The sequence below is a fragment of the Solanum pennellii genome, chromosome 7 (genome assembly GCF_001406875.1).
Source record: "Solanum pennellii chromosome 7, SPENNV200".
Lineage (NCBI taxonomy): Eukaryota > Viridiplantae > Streptophyta > Magnoliopsida > Solanales > Solanaceae > Solanum > Solanum pennellii.
In genome coordinates, this window is record NC_028643.1 from 67,115,978 (window position 1) to 67,123,248 (window position 7,271).

The following is a 7,271-nucleotide window of genomic DNA, read 5'->3' on the forward strand; positions in this document are numbered from 1 at the left end:
CTAGAGATTATTTATTGCAATATAATATTGGAGTATTTTAATTAGAAATTGTGGCATAGGACTGTAAATTGTGTATGCACTTGAGCAAGGACAACACTTCAAAGTGTTGTCATACATTAGATAGAAAAGGCAACACTTGATAAGTGTGGGCAATATGGTAGAAAAGGCCACGCTTCAAAATGTAGCTGATAAGGCAACACTTATAAACGTAGCAGCAAAAGCGTGGCTTTTTTTCTTTTAGGCTACGCTTGAAAGTGTAGCTGATAAGGCAACAGTTTTAAGCGTAGCTATAAAGTGTGGCCTTTTTGAATTTGAGGCTACGCTTAAAAGTGTTGCTCATATGGCAACACTTCTAAGCGTAGGTAAAAAGCGTGGCCTTTTTTCCTTTTGGCTATGCTTTTAAGCGTAGCTGATAAGGCTACGCTTGTAAAGCGTCGCCTAAACTCTAAGGTTTCGCTGCTTTCGGCCACACCTGGAAAAGTGTGGCTTAAAGTCAAAAAGTGTGACTTTTTACCAAAGGCCACACTTTTTCATAGTTTAGGCCACACTTCTCTAGGGTGGTTGGAGACATAAAATGTTGTAGTGACATATGGAGCAACTCTTTGCAGTTTCATACTTTTCAATTGATGAATCCTCTGATTCATGGCTTCTTGACAGTGGTTGCACACATCTCTTGTGCAATGATCTTGAACTGTTCAAATCCTCAATGATACTTACAAATCTAAAGTAAAAGTGGGGAACAGTGAGGCAGTAGAAGTCAAAGGCAGAGTTATAATGTCTATCTCAACAATATCAGGTATCAAAACTATTCTTGATGTTCTGTACACACCTGATATGAGTCAAAATTTGTTGAGTGTTGGACAAATGCTTGAAAATAATTACTCTCTGCATTTTAAAAATCATGAATGTGTTGTTTCTGACCCTTCTAGAGTAGAGTTATTTTATGTCAAGATGAGCAACAACATGTTTTTAGTTGATTGGGAGAAAATAACTGAGAAGGCTTACATTATTACTTCACAAACATGTACAGACCTATGGCACAAAAGGTTTTGTCACTTCAATCTGAGAAGCATCGCTGAGATGAAAAAAAAGGAGTTAGTGGAAAATATGCCTGAATTCTTTCTAATGCTCAAGTTTGTGAAACTTGCCAACAGGAAAAACAAACAAAATTCCATTTCGAGAAAATCAAGTACGGAGAGCTAACCAAAAACTTTAGCTCATTCATACGGATGTTTGCTACCCAATGAAAACAGATTCACTGAGTGGTGGCAAATACTTTCTCCTCTTTATTGATGACTACACCATAATGTCTTGGGTTTATTTCATAAGACTGAAGAGTGAAGTCTTTGATGTTTTTAAACAATTTAAAGCTTTAGTAGAAAATCAATGTAATGTTAGTATACTACAAAAAGAACCTCTAATTGCCAACAGATTTTACTAACAACTTAAGTTGGTTTGTAGTCTACTAACAAATTACAAACATATTTCTAACCGAATAATATTAAAACTTAACAATGAAATTCTAACAGATTACTAACATAAATCTTACTCACTAAGTATTTTAGTTGGTAAATACGGCGGAAAAAAATGGCGCCAAATTTGGCAACCTTCTATCAATAGATTACCAACAGAAATATTACTAACGCACACCTTTTGTTGGTAATATTACCAACGAAGTATATATCGGTTGGTAAATATGACAAAAAATTGTTTATATAATTTATTAACATATTGCCAATGAATTACTAACCAAACATTTACCAACGACAGATTGTGTTGCTAAATTTACCGACCAAATATAAATGTGTTGGTAAATTAGTAACAAAATGTAATTTGTTGGTAAATTTGTCAATCAATATCAAATAAGTTGAAAATTTTGCTGATGAATAAAGATTGTAGTTAGTGAATTACAAACATCATTAAAATAGTTGGTAATATACCAATTGATCACTAATCCATTGATAAAATTTACCAACATATTAATTATTAGTTGGTAATATTACATATTAATTTTTGGTTGAATAGTAACTATAACCAACTCTGATAAAATTTATTGGTAAATTATTAATTACTAACTTATATTTTAATAGTTGGTAAATTACCAATTGAAGTTATTTTTTTTTGGTGAATCAGCGTCTAGTGTTGAGGCTTTCATATTTAATTTGTGTCATTAGGCGTTTTAACTTTTAAATTTTAATCAAAACTTTACTTTGTTGAATATTTTTGGTAAACGTGCTAAGATTAGAACTCCGTCAGTGTCATTTGCTTCGAAAGGTCGTTTTTTATCTAACGAGAAGGTTGGTTCATATTTTGAGGCTTTCATTTTTGTTTGTGCCGTTATGTGTTTTAAATTTTATGTTTAGGCTAAAATTTGACTTTGGTCAATATTTTTGTGAACATGCTCAGATTAGAATTTTGTTAGCGTAATTAACACAAAGGTCATTTTTTTATCTAGTAGGATGGTTGGTTTGAGTTTTGAGGCTTTCATTTTTACTGTGTGCCATTAGGTGTTTAACATATAAATTTTAGCAAAAATTTAACTTTGGTCAATATATTTGATAACGTACCCAGATAAGACAGTTAGATGCGAAAAATCATTTTTGATATAATAAGATAGAGGGTTCGGATTTTGAGGCTTCCATTTTTAGTTTATGTCGTTAGGCTTTTTAGCTTTTAAGTTTTGGTCAAAATTTCACTTTAGTCAATATTTTTGGTAATCGTGCTCGAATTGAAATTTTGTTACCGCAGTTAGCCATATAAGTTTAGTTTTGATCTTATTGGATGATTGGTTCAGGATTTGAGACATACTTTCAGTTTGTGTCGTTAAGCGTTTTGACTTTTAACTTTTGGCTAAAATTTGAATTAGGTCAATTTTTTTTATAAACATGCTCAAATTTGAATTACGTCAGTGTGGCTAGCTATGGAAGGTCATTTTTCGCTTTATAGGATAGTTGATTTGGATTTTGAGGTTTTCATATTCAGTTTATACCGTTAAGCGATTTAACTTTTAACTATTGACAAAAATTGATTTTGCTTAGCTTTTTTTTGTAAATGTGCTCTAATGAAATTTTTTTCAGTTCGATTAGCTTCGAAATGTCATTTTTATATCTAACAAGATGGTTGTTTCAGGTTTTGAGACTTCCATTTTTAGTTTGTGTTGTTAGGCGTTTTAACTTTTTGCCAAAATTTATACTTGGTAAATATTTTTTGTAAATGTGCTCAAATTAAATTTTTTGATATAATGATATGTGTCATATTGAGATTATTTTAACTTGTTATCATATATTTTGCATTGTTTCATTCAAATATGATTTTAAAATTGATTTAATATTTTTGGATTTATATTCGTGTTCTTAGATTTTTAAATGCGGTAAATTAATAAATATTTTACTATTGAATAATTATTTAGTTAATAATATTTTGAACGTATTGTTAATCAATTACTAAGCTAATATTGAACTTGAATGATATATTACCAATAAACTAACAATCAATTAGTAAATTTATTAGAAAAACAAATAATCATACTAAAGTATTTTAAATTTATTACAAACAAGGGTTGTGGTGTAGTGGTAAGTATTCCTGCATCTTTAACCAAGAGACCCTAGGTTCGATTCTCGTTGGGGTCATAATCATCTTTGTTAGGGAGTGCTTTACCACCCAATGTGGGGCTTTTCAGTGTGAATCCAGATTTAATCGGGCTCCACTGTGGGTACCGAACACCGGATGGAAAATAAAAAAAAAATAAAAAAAATATTTAAAATTTATTGGCAAATTACCAACACAAATATTTTGTTACTAAAATTACCAACCAATTACCAATGTATGAATCGAAAAATGAAGAAAAAAATTTTAGTAACTCCTTTTCAATTCGTTAGTGAATGTACCAACGATATACCAACGATATACCAACCAAAATTAGTTGGTAAATTTACAACAGAAATTTCAGGGCCATATTTCAAAATTTTGTAAAAACATCTTTGGGTGTTAACCAATTGATTTTTGGTTGGTAAGTTTACCAACAAATTAAAATCAGTTGATAATATTTACCGACGAGCTTTTTAGCAACGGATTAATATAAGTTGACATTTAATTGGTAACTCAATTTGCCAACCGATTTGATCAATTTACCAACGAATTTTTTTTTGGTAATTGAGGTTCCTTTTGTAGAGGTCTGGCAGTAGAGGAGAATATACTTCTTCTCAATTTGTGGAGTTTTGTAACACACAGGTATTGAAGGTCAATTGACATTATCATACACTCCACAACAAAGTGGTGTTTCTGAAAGGAAGAAAGGACAGTAACGGAGATGGACAGATGTCTTTTGCTCGAAAGAAAGATCCCAAATCAGTTTTGGGCTGAGACAGTTAATACCTCTGTATATTTTTTGAAAGATTGCCTACTAAGGTCTTGCAGGACATGACTACATATGAAGCTTGGTGTGGGAACAAACCATCAGTACACCATCTCGAGATCTTTGGGTGTATATGTTATTATCGAGTTCCAGAAACAAAGAGGAGTAAGCTGGACAACAAGGCTCATAAAGGCATATTTATGGCTATAGTTCATCCAAAGGTTACAAGATTTTCTGTTTGAAATCAGACAAACTAATTCTCAGCCGAGAAGTGAAGTTTGATGAAGCAGCTGGTTTAAATTGCAAAAATCAAAAGACCTCTTGATCTGATTTATTTTCAGAAGAGCAACCTCAACTTTCAGAAGATGAACTAGTGGATGATTAGTGGATGATGTACCAGTGAGGGGAACTCGATCCTTAAAAGATGTTTATCAGGGGTGTAACTTAGTTATCTCTGAACCAACAAGCTGTGCTGAAGCACAAGACTCTCAGGCATGGAGGAGAGCCATGCAAGATGAACTAGACATGATTGAGAAGAATAGAACCTGACAACTTGTTGACAGACCTAGAGATCGAAAGGTGATTGGTGTAAAATGAATTTTCAAGACAAAACTTAATCCCGATGGAACAATTTGCAGACATAAGGCTAGATTGGTAGTGAAGGGATAAACACAATAATATGGTGTGGATTACCAGGAAACATTTGCTCCTGTAGCAAGGTTATGACATAATCAAGCTTATTCTTTCATTTGCATCTCATAGTTCCTGGCAGATTCATCAACTTGATGTCAAATCAGCTTTCTTGAATGGTTTGCTTGCTGAAGAGATCTATGTAGAGCAACCTGATGGTTTCTCAACTCGCGGAAAAGAGGATCAAATTTATCTCTTAACGAAGGTCTTGTATGGACTTCAACAAGCCCCAAGGGCATGGTATGAGAGGATGGACAATCATCTCATCCAACTTGGCTTTAGTAGAAGTCAAAGTGAAGCTACTTTGTATGTGAGAGTCACTGCTGCAAGTGAGTCCTTAATTGTCTCAATTTATGTGGATGACATGCTTGTGACAGGAAGCAAAATTAAACTAATCCAAAGGTTCAAGGATGAAATGGAGAAAATCTTTGAAATGACTGATCTTGGAGTCATGAAGTACTTTCTTGGTATGGAAGTGTTACAGTCCAATGATGGAATTTTCATATGCCAGCAGAAATACATTTTGGATATTCTAAACAAGTTCAAAATGCAAGACTGCAAACTTATGAGTACTCCAATATCTACTGGTGTGAAGCTTGGCAAGGATGAGGATTCCGAAAAAGTGGATGATAGTATGTATAGAAGTTTAATTGACAGTCTTCTATATCTAACCGCAAGCAGACCTGACATTCTATTTGTTGTTAGTTTGCTCTCTAGGTTCATGCATTCACCTAGAGACACACACCTCACAGCGGCTAAAAGAGTGTTAAGATATATTAAAGGAACCAACATTTGTGAATTTTTTTTTCAACATCTGCCGAAGTAACTACGAACCTGATCTGGTACTCTAATAGTGATTGGGGTTGCGGAGTTGATAATTCCAGAAGCACTTCTGGATATCTTTTCTGTTTAGGGACAAGTTGTTTTAGTTGGAGCTCTAGAAAACAAAAAACTACAGCTCAATCAACAGTAGAAATTGAGTACATAGCTGCTGCATCTGCTGTGAATCAAACTATCTGTCTAAGGAAGATGATGAAGGACTTAGGCCATGAACAAACAAAAGCTACCATGACCATGTGTGATAACAGTTCAACAGTTTCAATCTCAAAAAATCCAGTGTTTCATGGTCGAACGAAGAATATCAAGATCAAATTTCATTTTATTAGAAAAATACAACAATCTAATGAAGTGTTGCTTGTTCATTGTTCATATGAGAACCAACTAGCTGACATTTTCACCAAGTCATTGCCAAAGGAAAGATTTGAAGAATTGAGGCAAAGAATTGGTGTTTTGCCACAAAAATGCCAAGGAGGAGTAGTAGACAATTGCCATTTTTAAGCTTATTATTATTTTTACTGTTTTTACTTATTTCAGTTTAGTGCTTCCTGTTTTCTAGCTAGACTTAGTCAACTTTAGTTGCTCAACTTTCTGAAGTTAGTGACCCCATTTATGATTGTTAGTGGCCCCTTTTATGGTAGTTAGTGGCACATGTTCTTATTTAGTTTCAAGATCCACTTTGTAAGGGCTACTAGATAAGAAATGGTTATGTTTTTTTCCTTGTTTAAATTCAGACTTTCTGCATATTAATATAGCTGAAATTCATAAATTCACTCTATTTTTATTCTTCAAATCAGTTTCTTGAGTCTTTTGTTCTAACATGCCCATCCAAATTATTTAATTTGTTTTTGATATCTTCAAGAGTAATTCCCTCAATAAGGCTTAAAGTCCAATTAAGGAAAGTTACTCGAATTAGTGAGGGGTATTTTGGCCTTTTCTTTACCCATTCAGATTTTATTCATTTTTTGTAAAGTTTTAGGGGTCTAAACTGATTAGGTAAAGTTTCGACATATTTACAAATAAGTCACCTTTCTTGAATACACTATGAATATTCAAGGACCTTCCATATATAACAATGAAATTCTAAGGTCTTCAAAGTAGATTCTCCACATATCTCTAGAACCTTACACTATAAACTAGCATTTTTCCTACGTAAACCCTCTACTTAGACAACTTTATGCCATGTGGAGTCTATCTAGCGTGATTATGTGACGGGTCAACATAAGGAATCCTTGTAGTATAACACGCAATCACTTTCATAACTCTCAATTCTCATCGACGATAGTCTTAAAACTTTGACACCAACTTCTTTGCCTTGTAAAAAATTATTAGATGTGTCTATATTTGGATCAACTAATTCATGCGTAAGGTCAATCATAAAGTCCAGTGC